Source organism: Aquarana catesbeiana, linkage group LG04, assembly GCF_042186555.1.
Source record: "Aquarana catesbeiana isolate 2022-GZ linkage group LG04, ASM4218655v1, whole genome shotgun sequence".
NCBI classification, from domain to species: domain Eukaryota; kingdom Metazoa; phylum Chordata; class Amphibia; order Anura; family Ranidae; genus Aquarana; species Aquarana catesbeiana.
This window is the reverse complement of record NC_133327.1, coordinates 262,991,467-263,009,467: the sequence shown is the minus strand read 5'-3', so window position 1 is coordinate 263,009,467 and position 18,001 is coordinate 262,991,467. Positions and strand designations below refer to the sequence as shown.

Genomic DNA, 18,001 nt, shown 5'->3' with positions numbered 1-18,001 from the left:
TAGTGGTGGCCACACATAATATTGACACTTTGGGCCCAATTTGGACATTTTCACTTAGGGGTGTACTCACTTTTGTTGCCAGCGGTTTAGACATTAATGGCTGTGTTTTGAGTTATTTTGAGGGGGCAGCAAATTTACACTGTTATACAAGCTGTACAATGAAAAGATGGGTGTACTCACTTTTGTGGGATAATATATATATATATATATATATATATATATATATATATATATATATATATATACACACACACACACACACACACACACAATAAATTGCCAAATGTATCGGGTGGCCTGCCTTCACACACACACACAGATTAACTTTAATGGCATCCCAGTCTTAGTCCGTAGAGTTCAATATTTAGTTGGCCCACCTTATAACAGCTCAGCTCTTCTAGGAAGGCTGTCCACAAGGTTTAGGAGTGTGTCTATGGGAATGTTTGACCATTCTTAAAGAAGCGCATTTGTGAGGTCAGGCACTGAGGTGGATGAGAAGGCTTGGCTTGCAGTCTCCGCTCTAATTCATCCCAAAGGTGTTTTCTATTGGGTTGAGGTCAGGACTCTGTGCAGGCCAGTCAACTTCCTCCACCCCAAACTCTCTCAGCCATGTCTTTACGAACCTTGATTTGTGGACTGGTCCAAATCAATTGGTGGAGGGGGATTATGGTGTGGGGTCGTTTTTCAGGGGTTGGGCTTGGCCCCTTAGTTCCAGTGTAGGGAACTCTTAAGGCGTCAGCATACCAAGACATTTTGGAGAATTTCATGCTCCCAACTTTGTGGGAACAGTTTGGGGATGGCCTCTTCCTGCTCCAACACGGCTGCGCACCAGTGCACAAAGCAAGGTCCATAAAGACATGCTCTTCGCAAGGGTGGTGGAAAATTAACTTGAAGTGCAAAAATTCACATTAGAATAGTAACTAAAACATATAGAATTAAGTGTAACATTCTAAAAAATGAAAATTCCAAAGTGCTATAATGGTGTGAACCTCCCAACTAAAAAGTTGTTGCACATTTATGCTGCATTCACACCTGAGCGTTTCGTTTTCAGGCAGAAAGTCGCTATGTTTTTGCTGCGATTTTGCACAGGTCAAAAGGTCGCCAATGTAAAAAGCTGAAAAACGCCTGTAATCTGCCCAAAAGAGATGATCATGTACTTTTTTTTTAACATCAGGCATTTTGCTTTAGGCTACAAAACGCTCAGATGTTAACAGGGGCCATTTAAATTAATGGGATTTTGCTTGTTGGGCATTTTTCAGGTGTTTTTTCTGGCATTTTACAAGCTGAAAACGCTCAGGTGTGAAGGCAGCCTAAGTTAATTTGTATTGCAATTATCTGTAGAGGCATTTCTACTAGGGTTGTCCCGATACCGATACTAGTATCGGTATCGGCACCGATACCGAGCATTTGCCCAAGTACTTGTACTCGGGCAAATGCTCCCGATGCCTCCCCCGATACCTGAACTGTCAGCTGTGATCGGCGCGTGGGGGAGTTACAAGATTCTCCCCCAGCGGCTTTCACCAGCTTTAGTGACAGACAGCGCTGATCGCTCACAGCTGACTGTCACTGCATCCTCCTCCATACCCCCTCCGTTCCTCTGTCCCTCTCAGCTGTCCCCCCCGTTCTGCTCTTATCTGTCCCTCTCAGCTGTCCCCTCCGTTCTGCTCTTATCTGTCCCCTTCGTTCTCCCCCTCAGTTCCTCCGTCCTCCCCCTCCTCCTTCCTTTGTGTATGGATAGAGTCAGCTGACTCTGTCCATTCACATAACTGAAACATTGTAATCTCCTGTGATTACGATGTGTCAGTTTATGAATGGAGAGAAGCTGCGGTCTTCTCTCCATTCATTGTCAGTGCAGCTGACGCTGCAGAGAAAGGGACTGGGGATTCTCTATCCTCTGTCTCTTTCTCTGTCTCAAGGGGGAGATATCAGAGGTCTGTTAAGACCCCTGATATCTCACCAAAGCCCCCCAAAAGGGCTGATTAAAAAAAAAAAAAAAAACAATAAAGAATAAAAGAAATATTATTGTAAAAAATAAAAATTGTAAAAAAAAAAAAATAACACACACATACAACGTTCACCCCCCCCCCCCCCCAAAAAAAAGCAAGCACTGTTAAAAAAAAAAAAAAAAAAATGAAAAAAAAAACACTGTCACGTGACATTAAAAAAAAAGTATCGGTAATCGGTATCGGCGAGTACTTGAAAAAAAGTATCGGTACTTGTACTCGGTCCTAAAAAAGTGGTATCGGGACAACCCTAATTTCTACCAACTCTGCTAAGTTTTAAAAAAATGTAGATCTTATTCTCATTTTGACGTGTATTACATGTTAGAGCTGCACGATTCTGGCCAAAATGAGAATCATGATTTTTTTTTACTTAGAATAAAGATCACGATTCTCTCATGATTCTCACAACGTAACATCATCTTTCACATTATACAAAAAAATTTGGGTAACTTTATGTTTTTTTTTTTTTTTCATTAAAGTGTATTTTTTCCCAAAAAAATTACATTTAAAAGACTGCTGCGCAAATACAGCGTGGCATATAATATTGCAACAACCACCATTTTATTCTCTAGGGTCTCTGCTAAAAGAAAAAAATAAAATAAAATAATGTTTGGGGGTTCTAAGTAATTTTCTAGCAAAAAAATATGAATTTTAACCAATAAGTGTCAGAAAAAGGTTTAGTCTTTAAAGTGGACGTAAACCCGAATTTTTTTTTTTTTTTATCATACTGTAGAGTATAAGATTTCCTATCATTTGAGCCCAGTCTTGCCACACAGAGTTATTCCATCTCTGAGCAATCCTCTTTTATTGTTCAGTGAGAAAAATCTTGACAAACTGAGAAAAACATCAAATCCTCCCCCTTGCTGTGAGTGACAGGTTATTTACATCTTGTGCACTAGCCTAAGAGACATGCATTATTTTTTAATTCCCTCCCCCCACTCCTTTCTTCAACAGCTCTGCAAGGATTGGCTGTTCCACACCTCAGCATGATTGGGCATACTGAAGTCATGTGGTTACTTTCCTGTCTTTTCACTGGATGTTAGAGATCATAGCAGAAGTTCAGTGTAAGAAATACACAGGAGAAAATGCATATTGTAGAGGTAGGCGGAGTCTACTGACATCACGACTCCACCCACCGAGCTCCAGACAACAGACCCGCCCACAGAATCTGCAGTTTTTCGGGTCTCATAACAGACAGAGGGGAGACATTTGACAGGTAAAGATACATGCAGGAGGCATGTATATCCTTATAGATAACCCCTATGGCAGTAGTTTAGAAAGGATGACATTGGGTTTACATCCACTTTAAGTGGTTAAACTTTTCTCATTTACAGACCATTCCTTTGATCTAAAGAACAAAATGTTACAGTGTTTATAGTTAACTGGGGCTGAGGAATGTTGTGATACTGGACAGGCTGCCTGTTTGTTTTTTGTTTGTTTTTTTGACAACTGTCGGCTTGAGCAGAGAAGTTTGCATAGAAAGAATCAGGAAAATGCTTTGTTAAGGTTGCGCAGTGGCATCGCTATGGGGGTTTGGCCCGCACCAGGAGACACCCACCAGAGGGGTGACACCGGGACCGCTACAGTGCAATATATTGCTTGCAATGCAGAGCTGCAGCAGAGCAGAGCGAGCAGGACACGTAGCCGTGCGAGGGAGGCTGTCTATAACACTCCCCAGTCAGTGAAGCTTACACTCGGGGATCTCAAATATCTCCTTAATTTAGGGTTGGTGGGCGGAGCTAGGGGTGTGGCTACCTCCTCCACTCCTCCCACAGACTTCTTTACTCTAGCTGATCCCGCTGCTGAAGGAGGAGAAAGAGGTGAGGACAAAGCAGCCTTGAGTGACTGTCTTCATCTGCAGCTATGCTGTAAGTTACTGCTCACTGCATAGATCACTAACCTGCCCTATACCACCCCAAACTGACCTATACAACCCCTATAGTACCCCAAACTGACCTATACTACCCCTATACCATCCCAAAACTGACCTATACCACCCCTATAGTACACCAAACTGAACTATACCACCCCAAACTGCCCTATGCCACCACAAACTGACCTATACCCCCCCCCATACCACCCCAACCTGCCCTATACCACCCCAACCTGCCCTATACTATGATTGGCAGCACCGATGGCCACTGATAGGCAACACTGATGGGCAACACTGATGGGCAACACTGATTGATGGCATTGGTTGGCACTGACAGGTGGCACTGATGGAGGAGAGGGAGTTTCATATTGAGCAGAAAACGAGGCTTGTAAGAGCCGCTCAGTGTGTGAAACTGTCAGGTAATGTACCTGCTTGTAGAGACAAAGCTGTCGAAACTCAGCGGTGATGTCGGGGGTGAGCGGGACCAAGCAGCTATCAAACACCAGCCAATGATTGGGCTGCCTAAGAAAGGGGGCGGGTCACATACACATAGCAGCCTGCCCAGCCTCTATCCAACTGGCTGGCGTTTGATAGCTGTTCTGTCCCGCCCACCCCCGACATCACTGCTGAGTTTTGAAAGCTGGTCTCTCTACAAGCAGTTACAATACCTTACAGTTTCACACACTGAGCAGCTCTTACAAGCCTCGATCTACTCAATGTAATACTGTTTCACAAGCAGCGGCGGGCTACACACTCTCTTGGAAGCAGCATTTCACAGCAGCCCAACGGGCAGATCGCGGGAGACAGCCGGCATGCGGCTACACTAACACGCTCGGGGGAATTAGGTTGTGCCCAGGCACACCTGGTACACCCAGCGTGCACGCCTATGTCACTACTAAAAAAACAGGAGTGGTCTTGTAAGCTGACAGTGCCCAGCTTCAAAAGCGCATCCTAGTACCTTTCCACCTGTACCTCACTACTGGCCCATCTAGCATACAAGAGCATTCCCAATTCTTAGGCATCCTGAGTCACTCTACAAAACAGAAATTAGCATACAGGCAGTTAGAGGTGCCTACCTTTTTTTTTTTTTAACTAACACATAAAAGGTTTGAATCACCAAAAAAATTGTATTTTAGTCTGTTGGCATGAGTCAACACATGACTCCCTCTGATAGTCCAAAAGTGGAGACTTCCCAATAATGATCACAGCAGGTGTGCAAACACAAGAACCTAAAGTGGTTGTAATGCCTGGTTTACACTGGTGCGGCATGGGATCCGACTGATGAGAGCACAAGTCGCATGACATGTCAAATTAAATGTTTCCCTATGAGAGCCGTCTTAACTGATCTGACACAAGTTGCTCCAACTTTAGAAAAGGTTCCTGCACTACTTTGGTCCGACTTTGATACTAATCCATGCTATTAAGTGTAAAAGTCACATTAATTCGGATCAAAGTTGGACTGAAGTTGCAAGGCAAAGTCTGATCGGAAGTCGCGCAACTTTCATGTCAGAGCAGTGTGAACCAGGGCTAAACCCTTACATATACGTAGTGAAGTGACTGGCCTCAGGCAATACACAGAGATGAAACAAATCCTTCTATATAAGTTGTACCTGTCTATCTGAAAACAGGTATATTCAAGCTACCACCTCCAAGTAATAATCATTCACTTCAGGCACAGGCCTGAAAAAGGTTTCCCCAACCAGCGTATAGAATCAAAAAGGGAAAAGGCAAGTTCCACAAAATCAGCTAAAAATGCATTAGACCTTGATTAACCACTTCAGCCCCGTAAGGTTTTACCCCCCTTAATGACCCGAGCATTTTTTTGCAATACGGCACTGCGTCGCTTTAACTGACAATTGCACAGTCTTGTGACACTGTAATTAAACAAAATTGATGTCCTTTTTTCCCCACAAAAAGAGCTTTCTTTTGGTGGTATTTGATCACCTCTGCGGTTTTTATTTTTTGCGCTATAAACAAAAAAAGAGCTAAAATTTTGAAAAAACCCACTATTTTTTTTTACTTTCTGCTCTAATACATATCCAAAAAAAAACTATAAAAAAAAAAAACTATAAAAAAAAAAAACGAATGTATTCATCAGTCTAGGCCAATATATATTCTTCTACATGTTTTGTAAAAAAAAAAAAAAAAATCGCAATAGGCATATATTGATTGGTTTGCGCAAAAGTTATCGTGTCTACAAACTACAGGATCGATTTAGGGACTTTTATTTTTTATTATTGTTTTTACTGGTAGTGGTGGCGAGCTGCGATTTTTAGCAGGACTGCGACATTGTGGCTATAAAAATGCACTGATCAATGTAAAAATGACACTGGAAGGGAAGGGGTTAACACTTGGGGGGGGGGGGATCAAGGGGTTAAGTGTGTTCCCTCAGCATGTTCTAACTGTGGGGGGGATGGGCTTACTGAAACATGACAGAGATCACAGCTCCTGATCACTGGGAACAGAAGATCCCTGTCATGTCACTAGGCAGAAAGAGGCAACGCCTTGTTTATATAGGCAGTTCCCTATTCTGCCTCTCCTCGCCGCAATCACTGGCCGCCGACAGACATCGAGTCCACGAGACCCGTGGGCACGCTCCCATAGCACGCGGCAACAATGCGCACGCCCGCTATCCTGCTTTTACGGACTGACGTATAGGTACGTCAGTTTGCGCAGGAGAGCCATTCTGCCAAAGTATATCGGCGTGAACCGGTCGGCAAGTGGTTAAATACTGGTAAAAAATATCCAAAAAGCAACAACACATTTCAGCCGTTAGGCCTTAATCATGGCTCACACACTGCAGAGCTCAATGAGGAGACCTCCGACAGCTGATTACAGGGATGAGACACACCCCTTTAACATACCGCATAGGAAAAAAAAATCACCATTTTTCTCTTGGTGTCAGGAAAACTTGTCATAAGTAATTCATGCTGATAGCAGAGGAACGAAGCAGCAAACAGGAATGACATTAAGACCCCCTTTACACTGGGGCCGGCCGTGCGTTAGCACTGAAGTGTCGCATATTTTACTTCACTTTCTGGCCACTAGTGGGGCGCTTTTAACCCCTGCTAGTGGTTGAAGGGGTTGAAAACACCCGTATTTCAGCGCTTCGGAAGCGCTGCCCATTCACTGCAATAGGCTGGGATGTTTTGGGAGCGCTGTATACAGCACTCCCAAACTGCCCCAAAGATGCTGCTCGCAGGACTTTTTCTAATGTCCCACAAGCACACCGCCCCAGTGTGAAAGCATAGTACATAGTAGGCGAGGTTGAAAAAAGACACAAGTCCATCTAGTCCAACCTATGTGTGTGATTTTATGTCAGTATTACATTGTATATCCCTGTATGTTGCGGTCATTCAGGTGCTTATCTAATAGTTTTTTGAAATTATCAATGCTCCCGCTGAAACCACCACCTGTGGAAGGGAATTCCACATCCTTACCGCTCTTACTGTAAAGAACCCTCTACGCAGTTTAAGGTTAAACCTCTTTTCTTCTAATTTTAGTGATTGGCCGCCTGTTTACTTCAGCCCATAGTACCTTCTTATATGGACCATTAAATTTATCACAGTCTGTGTCATATATCTACCCATTACCGCCTACTCCACGCTACCTGCATCCCTGTCCTTTTTCCTGAGAGTAGTTCAATGTCTATCTGGATGTCTTACTCATTTTGTACCTATACTCCTCTGAACAGTCTCATCTGTGCTAACTCTGTGGGGCTTATTCCAGGTGTGTCGAGCAAAGCGTCTCACAGTTTGTCAAATTTGTCAGGGTTTCCCCTGTGCTGATATATGTATTTCTCCACTATGAGTGTTTTACCCATGTTTTAGTCTTTGGTGGTGCAGCTGATTTCCAGCTCATAAGGATTGTTTTCCTAGCCTGGAACAGTGCTCTAGCGAAGGCAACTCTTGTTCCCTCCTCTGCTATCGCCCCCTCCAGATCTCCCAGCAAGCAGCTCAGTGGTTCAAGGGGAACATTGGTCTGGAACACCTGATTCAGTGTAGCCAGGACCTCCGTCCAATATCTATGGAGCTTTGGGCAACGCCATAGGAGGTGAATCAGATCCCCAGGCACTGTTCTACATCTACTGCATAATGGGTCAGGTATTTTGCCCATTTTGTATAGCTTTACAGGTGTATAATGTATATATATATAGTTGGGATACCTTTTGTGCCACATTCAGTGAACATGAGTTAACTGCCTGCAGGGCCTCTTCCCACAGTGCCCCTTCAATGGGCCCCAAATCCGCCTCCCATTGTGTCACTGCCTTCATGGGGTGCCCTTCTAGGAACGACGACAGCAGCATATTGTAACATTGGGAAATTATACCTTTTGTGTCAGACGTATCCTGCAGCATGTGAAAGACCGGAGTGGAGAACTGATTCCACTCCATGGCGTCCCCCTGTGCCCTAACGGCGTGTTGTAGGTAGTAAAATGACACGTTGGGGGGCAGTGCGTATTTAGATTGTAGAGCCTTAAAAGAGAGCAAGGCTCCATTATGAAAGATGTGCCTTAGATGAGTTATACCCATGGGGCGCCACCTGAATCCCTGTTGAATCTTAGCTAATTCTGCATACGTTTTCTTTCCCCATATTGGGCTGTAAGCTGTGAACCCTGTTACGTTTTGTAGTTTAGTTTTGCTCCACACCTTTTGAAGGAGTGTGTACGTGGGCATTAGTTTGTTGGGCCTTTGGAATTGTTGAGCCTCTAGTCCCTCGGGTATAGATTCCACCCCTGAGCCAAATAGCATGAGTCTAGCCGATGAGCCCACCAGTGAGGGGGCCATGGCCCCTATCAGGTGCTGCAGCTCTAGTTTAATTCTAGGGGGTTTGGTGTGCCACAACAGCCTGAACAGGGAGTTAAACACTTTGAATATCTTCAGTGTGATGACTACCGGCGTGTTATGTAGCATGTAAAGCAACTGCCTCATCAGAATCATCTTGATGAGATTTGTCTTTCCTGCCAGTGACATTTTAAGCTTATTTATGAATAAATTAAATAGGATTAGACCCAGGACAGAACCCTGGGGGACCCCTCTTTCCACCCCTGCCCATTCCGAGTACTCCCCATTTATCACTACCCTCTGAACTCTCCCCAGTAGCCAGTTTTCAATCCATGTACTCACCCTATGGTCCATGCCAATGGACCTTACTTTGTACAGCACTCGGGTTTTCACATTCGGGCGGCAGTTTTCAGGTGCTATTTCTAACGCTAAAATGCCTGAAAACTGCCTCAGTGTGAAAGGGGTCATAGTGTTCTTAATTGAGACAAGTATACACTATAGAGGGATATGTTTTGTTGATATTTCATGTCTGAGGATTAAAACCACTTTAAGTGCAGAGATACAGACTTTTCCTTCTGGCTGTGCCATGTTAAACCTTTTATCTCTTCAAGTCTATTGGACAGGTTTTGTCAGAATGAAAACAGCAGAAACTGTTAAACCACTAATAAGTATGACTTGATACACCCACAGTGTTTATTAGTAGCTAAAATCAGCAAAATATCATGACTGATGCTTAAAGCAGTGTGCATGAGATGTAGGGCTGGTTCACACCAGATGCAATGGGACTGCATTGAGCGTCTATTCCAGAGCAGTTTCATCGCATGGACAAGGCAAAATGCTGTCTCCTATGTGCCCGGTCCACAACGCTGCATTGCAGTACTTTTTTCAGTGCAGCATGTGGCAATCTACTGCCTCGTACTGCACTGCTGGGAATTGAACTTTATGAAACGTCTGTGTGAAATCTCCATAAAACAAAGAAACCGTGCGATCGGAGTCGGATCTCAGAGCACAGCACTGGTGTGAACCAGCCCTTAAGCACTTCAATACCCTGGCCAATTTTCAGCGTTCAGTGCGGTTGCACTTTGAATGACAATTGCGCGTAACACGGTACCCAAATTAAAATTTGGAGAAAAAAAGGAAAAAATGTATTTCTTTGTTTCTGTTATAAAATTTTGCAAATAAATCATTTTTCTTCTTCACAGATTCGCGCTTTTGAGGCTGCACTAATAATCAGGGCCCTGATCATAAGTGTAAAGAATGTACACAACGTCTCCTGTCAGCCTTGCCGGTTTATCAGTCTGTTTACATGTGTTGTGAACAAGCAAGCTACCGCTTGTGAAATGCGTCAATTGCCTGTCCTGTGTTTATCTGATACACTTGTGACAATAAAGGTACATCAAGCAAGTTTTTTGAAAATTCAGCATGCGACCATTTCTTTATTTTATTCGCATTGGACGTTGGTGAGCCGGGGTCTGCACCTGAAGATTTGTCTGGGGCGGTGTGTGCTCTTCTTTGGTTTCTTCTGTTTACATGTGACCAGCTGTGAGCGGATCACATGTTAAAGGGCCACCGTGGTTGGCCCTTTACTGCAATCTGTGATCATCTGTGTCCAAAAGGTCCAAACCAGGAAGCGCAGTTCTGGGAGGACATCCATGGCCACCCTCCCAGAACTCAAGAGTATAGGAAGGGGTTAAAGGTGTCATTAAACCCAGACTATGAAAAACTCTCTTTACATGCTATATAACAGTGTGTGTACTCACAAAGCCACTGAGGAATTTGTTTTGTGTAGAGTGAAATATACCTGGTTGATTCTGCCTTCAGGTGCCCCCTTCCATCTACTGTGTCTTCACTGCAGGCAGAGATTGTGTAGACCTGCTGGTGTCCTCTATGGAGTATGCTCTGTTTCAGTTTCCCTTCTAAGCTCTTAATTTCCTCCCTTTTTTTTATCATGACTAACCACTTCCCGCCCAGCCTATAGCATAATGACGGCCAGGCGGTGGTTCAGTTATCCTGACTGGGTGTCATATGACGTCCAACAGGACAACATGCCGGCGCGCCCGTGGGGGCGCGCATCGCGACGATCAGTGGTGCGGTGTGTCAGTCTGACATACCAATACACCGATCTCGATCCCGATCTTCAGCAGAGGCTCTTTACCACGTGATCAGCCGTGTCAAATCACGCCTGATCACGATGTAAATAGGAAGAGCCGTTGATCGCCTTTTCCTCCCTCGCGTCTGACAGACGCGAGTAGAGGAGAGCCGATCGGTGGCTCTCCTGACAGGGAGGGGTATGCGCTGATTGTTTATTAGCGCAGCCCCCCTCAGATGCCTACACTAGACCACCAGGGAAGCCCCCAGGACCACCAGGGAAGTCCCCAGCATGTGGATGGCCAGGTACATCCCCCATGGCCATCCACATGTAAAAAAAAAAAATGCCCAAAAAATGCCAGTGCCCACAAATGGGCACTGACTGGCACATCATATTTACATGACAAAACAGGGATGCCCAGCAGTGCCACCCATCAGTGCCCCCCTATCAGTGCCCATCCATGCCACCTATCAGTGCCACCCATAAGTACGCATCAGTGCCACCCATAAGTACCCATCAGTGCCGCCTACGAGTGTCCATCAGTGCCGCCTATGAGTGCCCATCAGTGCCGCCTATGAGTGCTCATCAGTGCCGCATACCAGTGCCACCTATCAGTGCCCATCAGTGGATCCTCATTGGTGCCACCTCATCGGTGCCCATCAGTGCCACCTTATCAGTGCCCGTCAGTGCAGCCATATCAGTGCCTGTCATTGAAGAAAACATACTTATTTACAAAAAACTTAACAGAAACAAAGAAAAACTTGTTTTTTGCAAAATTTTCGGTCTTTTTTTATTTGTTGTGCAAAAAATAAAAATCGCAGAGGTGATCAAATACCACCAAAATAAAGCTTTGTGGGAACAAAATGACAAAAAATTTGAGTACAGTGTAGCATGACCGCGCAACTGTCATTCAAATTGCGACAGCACTGAAAGCTGAAAATTGGCTTGGGTAGGAAGGTGTCTAAGTGCCTGGTATTGAAGTGGTTAAACAGTCCCACATGTGGGCATATACACAGTGGTAAATGACACTCCCCTCCCTCCTCCATGTCCTACTATTGCTAAACACCATGGGGGCGGTGCATCAAAATTATATTTATAGTGTAATTGTGGGACTTTTGAGGCATAGCATTTAGTAAAAACAACATTTATTTGGTTCAATTAAAATAAGACAAAATTGGTCCATACATTAACAGACTATAATAAAATACAGTTGTAAAACAATCAATCCCAAATCCTGTGGTAATTACATATGATAGTCATTCAAGCTCAACGTGTTTCTTGGACATGGTCCTCTTCATCAGGAGCTATCAGTATAGACTTTTATTTGTGACATCTAGATAAAATGACAAACCTTTAACAATTATAAAAATATAACAAATTTTCACACGCTATATGTAATAGCATTTCCCAAGGGATTTCAACATTTGGGTCTAGGCAGTTCCTACTTATGGGCTCACACATATGTCTCTAGGGACCTCAAGAGTCTCTCTCTCCTCCCTCTCCTCCAACTACCACTATACCGTATTCATCGGCGTATAACACGCACTTTTTCACCCAGAAAATTGGGTACAAATAGCGCGTGCGTGTTATGCGCAGATACTTCCATTTTGGCTGCCTCGGAGGGGACAGGGAGGGGGCGGGAGGTGCGGCGACAGATTACATACAGTGAGAATCTCCTGTTTACTTGGCGGCCTCTGTAATAGGAAGTCCTGTCCTGGGTCGGCATTGGAACGCTGTTCTGTCTATCATAGGAGGCGGGACTTTGTATTAAAGATGCCGCCGAGTAAACAGGCGATTCTCATTGTATGTAATCTGTCGATGCTAGTCCCGCCCCCCTCCCTGTCCCCTCCGAGGCAGCAGTAATCTGTCGTGAGGCTGCATTGATGGCAATGGTGAGGTTGCACTGATGGCAATGATGAGGCTGCACTGATGGCAACGGTGAGGCTGCACTGATGGCAACGGTGAGGCTGCACTGATGGCAACGGTGAGGCTGCACTGATGGCAACGGTGAGGATGCATTGAGGCAATGGTGAGCCTGCAGATGGACATTGATCAGGCTGCAGATGGGCATGACCCTTATTTTGCTTTAAAGTTCTTTATTTAAAACATTTTTCCTGAAACTTCCCTCTTAAAGTGAAGGTGCATGTTATACGCCGATAAATACGGTAATCTTTACAGATAGCTCCTGATGAAGAAGACCATGATCAAGAAACGCGTTCAGCTTGAATGACTATCATATGCAGTTACCACAGGATTTGGGATTGTATATTTTACAATTGCATTTTACTATAGTCTGTTAATGTATGGAACAATTTGTCTAATTTTAATTGAACCAAATAAATGTTATTTTTTACAAAGTGCTATGCCTCAAAAGTCCCACAATTACACTATAAATATTGTTTCGATGCATCAAATATAGGGATGTGGCATAAAAATTTAATTATCTTTCTGATCGGATTACTATGGGGGCGGTATATAGTATGCCGATTGATTACATTCACACATAAATGCTTAGTTTTAATATAAATCAGTATTAAATATATCTAATGTAATTGCCAATACGTGTAAAGTAAAGAAAAAGCCTTGGATGCCGATGCTGTCTGAACAAACGGAAAGTTAGTGTCAGTCATCTCTGACCCTGCCTATACCATATTAATGCACAAAAAATACACGTCTGATGTTGAATAAAGATTTATAGGGAACTTTAAAACTGATTTTTGATAGATATACAGTATCTTACAAAAGTGAGTACACCCCTCACATTTTTGTAAATATTTTACTATATCTTTTCATGTGACAACACTGAAGAAATGACACTTTGCTACAATGTAAAGTAGTGAGTGTACAGCTTGTATAACAGTGTAAATTTGCTGTCCCCTCAAAATAACTCAACACACAGCCATTAATGTCTAAACCGCTGGCAACAAAAGTGAGTACACCCCTAAGTGAAAATGTCCAAATTGGGCCCAAGTAGCCATTTTCCCTCACCGGTGTCATGTGACTCATTAGTGTTACAAGGTCTCAGGTGTGAATGGGGAGCAGGTGTGTTAAATTTGGTGTTATTTCTCTCACTCTCTCATACTGGTCACTGGAAGTTCAACATGGCACCTCATGGCAAAGAACTCTGAGGATCTTAAAAAAAAGAACTGTTGCTCTACATAAAGATGGCAAAGGCTATAAGAAGATTGCCAAGACCCTGAAACTGAGCTGCAGCATGGTGGCCAAGACCATACAGCGGTTTAACAGGACAGGTTCCACTCAGAACAGGCCTCGTCATGGTCGACCAAAGAAGTTGAGTGCACGTGCTCAGCGTCATATCCAGAGGTTGTCTTTGGGAAATAGACCTATGAGTGCTGCCAGCATTGCTACAGTGGTTGAAGGGGTGGGGGGTCAGCCTGTCAGTGCTCAGACCATACCCCCACACACTTCATTAAATTGGTCTGCATGGCTGTCATCCCAGAAGGAAGCCTCTTCTAAAGATGATGCACAAGAAAGCCCGCAGTTTGCTGAAGACAAGCAGACTAAGGACATGGATTACTGGAACCATGTACTGTGGTCTGATGATAAAGGTATTTGGTTCAGATGGTGTCAAGCGTGTGTGGCGGCAACCAGGTGAGGAGTACAAAGACAAGTGTGTCTTGCCTACAGTCAAGCATGGTGGTGGGAGTGTCATGGTCTGGGGCTGCATGAGTGCTGCTGACACTGGGGAGCTACAGTTCATTGAGGGAACCATGAATGCCAACATGTACTGTGACATACTGAAGCAGAGCATGATCTCCTCCCTTCGGAGACTGGGCCGCAGGGCAGTATTCCAATATGATAATGAACCCAAACACACCTCCAAGACAACCACTGCCTTGCTAAAGAAGCTGAGGGCAAAGGTAATGAACTGGCCAGGCATGTCTCCAGACCTAAACTCTATTGAGCAGCCCCTGTGGGGCATCCTCAAGCAGAAGGTGGAGGAGTGCAAGGTCTCCAACATCCACCAGCTCCATGATGTTGTCATGGAGGAGTGGAAGAGGACTCCAGTGGCAACCTGTGAATCTCTGGTGAACTCCATGCCCAAGAGGGTTAAGGCAGTGCTGGAAAATAATGGTGGCCACACAAAATATTGACACTTTGGGCCCAACTTGGACATTTTCACTTAGGGGAGTACTTACTTTTGTTGCCAGCAGTTTATACATTAATGGCTGTGTGTTATTTTAAGGGGACAGCAAATTTACACTGTTTTACAAGCTGTACACTCACTACTTTACACATAAAGTGTCATTTCTTCAGTGTTGTCAAATGAAAAGATATAATAAAATATTTACAAAAATGTGAGGGGTGAACTCACTTTTGTGAGATACTGTATACAGTATATGGTTCACGTGAATGAATTATGCCAATTAACACTTCTCTGTTTAGTATCACTTTAAGCTGGCCATACATGGATTGAAATTTGGCCAATTCAGCAGGGACCAGCTGATTATCGATCCATGTATGGACTAGCTGGTTGTACACAAGTTGATCTATCGATCGACTTGAGTATAACCACCAGCCTGTTGGGTTTTTCCCAAACGATCAGTGCCACTGGCTATAGCCAGCAACAGTTAATTGTATTCTGCCAGCGGGGAAGGCTCCTGCTAGCAGAATACAATAGCTCAGCGGGAGCAAGTCCCACATCCACATCGAATGTGTAGATGGGAGAATCGGTTAATTTTTTTTCGTTCAAAAAAAAAAGAAAATGAATCATGTACAGCCTGCCTTATAGGTAGTATTGACAACGTTCTTTAAAAATCATATTATGAGGCTAGTTATATAACTGGGCATTTTTTCCACTCTCTCTACTTGTAGGAGGTTTGTTTTCATATTTTTGTCCAGTACAGAAACTGCCCTGTTTGTCACTCTAAAACTGTGTTTAAAGTGGTGAGATCTGAATGCCTCCAATTAATAGCTGCGACACGAGTAAGTATTTTTCTCTGTTAAAAAAATAAAATAAAGAAAAAAAGATGGCTTGTTATTCTACCATACGTACCTTGTTTTCTGATCAATACATCATGTCCACCGGATCAGCTTCTCTTTTTCTCCAGACTTTTTTCCAATTGTCTTAATACCTGCAAAAGGATTGGAGTGTCAGAAATTTTCTGGAGCGCATGTCTCCTTATATAAATTAGGGGTCAGTTTTCTAACGTATACTGCATGAGATAACACGGTCATGTGTCTCATTTGCATAAATTATAGCCAGCGGTAAAAAAAAGTCAATTCCCCCAAAAAAACACAAAAAAAAAAAAAACAACGATTATACTGTATTTATTGCAAAATTAAAAATGTGCCGGTAAATATCGTCAAAATACCATGCGGTAAGCTCTTAAGTCCAATTCACAAAAGGAACAGAGTAAAAAAACATGCAATATTTATCACCAGGGTTTTGCTGCCGTTATAGCATGCGGTATTTGCCAGAAACAGTGTGGGGGGTCTTAAATGGATGCTAAGGAGTGTCCCGGAAAGCCAGCCGCGTCCTTAACAACGGATGACTTATCAGCTGTCAGTGGGTTGCCCGCTGATTGTAAAGAAAACTTGCCGGCAATTAAAAATTATGAAAAAAAATATGGTGTGGGGTCCCCCTTAATGCATACCAGGCTCTTTGGGTCTAGTATGGCTTTTAAAAAGGGGAACCCCACACCACAATGTAACACAAAAAAAAAAAAAAAACATCGTGGGGTCCCCTGCAAAATTAATACCAGACCCTTATCTGAGCGCCCCCCCCCCTTTGAAACATAGCAGGCCATATGCCCTCAACATAAGGGGTGCTTTGGGATGGGGGGACCAGCATGCTCCTGGTCGGTGACTTCACAAGGGAGCCCCTCCCCTTAGCTATTTAAGAACTGTCAGAGGGAGAAGGCGGTCGGCGGGAGCCTTCGTCGGGGCCGGTGGATTTTTTTTTCCCCTTCTGCTTTTTTGGCTCGTCCCCTGTCTTTTCTGACCTCCCAGGCTGCATGCTTGGATAAGGGTCTGGCATGCATTGGGGGGGGACCCCACGCTGTTTCTTTTTCTAAATTTTAATTGCTGCCATGTTTTCTTTACATTCAGCTGTCAGCGATAAACCTGCTGACAGCCGATGAGTCATCTGTTAAGGACGCGGCGGCCAGCTTCCCAGACCACTCCTTAGCAACCAGCTCTATGCAATAAATGACCGCATGAAAATATGCAGCAATAAACTTTACCGCAGTAGGTATTTATCACACAATTCTTAGTGAATTGCACTTTCAAAACTGATTTAACGCAAGAGCTATTTTACAGCATTTTATTTGCTCTTAGCACCTAATGCTTCTGCCTTAGTTCTCTATTCAGGACAGTTTGTGGTCCATACCTCCAAGATTTACTCAAGGTCTTTCAGGTTGTTTGCATATTTGTCCAATTTTGAAATCGTGTTTTTGATTCTCCTGAATGTCACTTTCACTTTTGCAATCACTGTCCTACTAAATTATTACGTTTTGTCCAAGTTTTATTTAACTAAAGGTTCTTTGTTACCATATGGCTCTGCATTTTGCACCAACCATTTTCCTGTTTTGATAAGACACCCATTACCTTACAATGAAAAGAAGTCCTCCAGCACCATGCAAACAATCCCTTATATTTCCATCGAATTAAAATGATGGAAAACTAGAAACAATTTAGTTTTTTTTTTTTAAAGGAAAAAAGGGCTTGCAAAAGTTTGAAAAAAAATGTTTAAACCACTTGCCATCCGGGCCAATGATGACATTTCTTGCATACATGCATTTTTTTGGCTAGAAAATTACTTAGAACCCCCAAGCATATATTTTCTGAACGCAAAGTCATTGGAGAATAAAATAGTGGGTGTTGCAATTTTGTATGCCACTTAATATTTTCACAGAAGATTATCAAACACAAATTTTCTGGAAAAAATACACTTTCATGAATTTTAGTGCAAGCAAGTTCAGTATACAATGCCTTGAAAAAGTATTCATACCCCTGGAAATGTTCAACATTTTGTCATGTTACAACCAAAAACATCAATGTATTTTATTGGGATTTTATGTGATAGACCAACAACAAAGTGGCACATAATTGTGAAGTGGAAGGAAAATGATAAATGGTTTTTAAAATTTTTTACAAATAAATACAGTGATACCTTGGTTCTCAAACTTAAAGCGGAGTTCCACCCAAAAGTGGAACTTACGCTTTAAGTACTCCTCGCCCCCTGACATGCCACGATTGGCATGTCATTTTTTTTGGGGGGGGGGCTGGGA

At 43.4% G+C, this 18,001-nt stretch overlaps 1 protein-coding gene across 3 annotated transcripts in view; it reads right to left on the bottom strand.

Annotated features, from left to right (window-relative positions):
* TNK2 (tyrosine kinase non receptor 2) overlaps positions 1–18,001 on the bottom strand; it is a 325,816-nt gene that overhangs the window by 270,033 nt on the left and 37,782 nt on the right. For 2 of the 3 annotated variants that reach the window (XM_073626447.1, XM_073626446.1), the window contains exon 2: positions 15,766–15,844. The exons of the other annotated variant lie outside the window; for it this stretch is intronic. The gene's annotated coding sequence lies outside the window, so the exon portion shown is untranslated. The remainder of the gene's footprint in view (positions 1–15,765; positions 15,845–18,001) is intronic. 3 annotated transcript variants of the gene reach the window in all.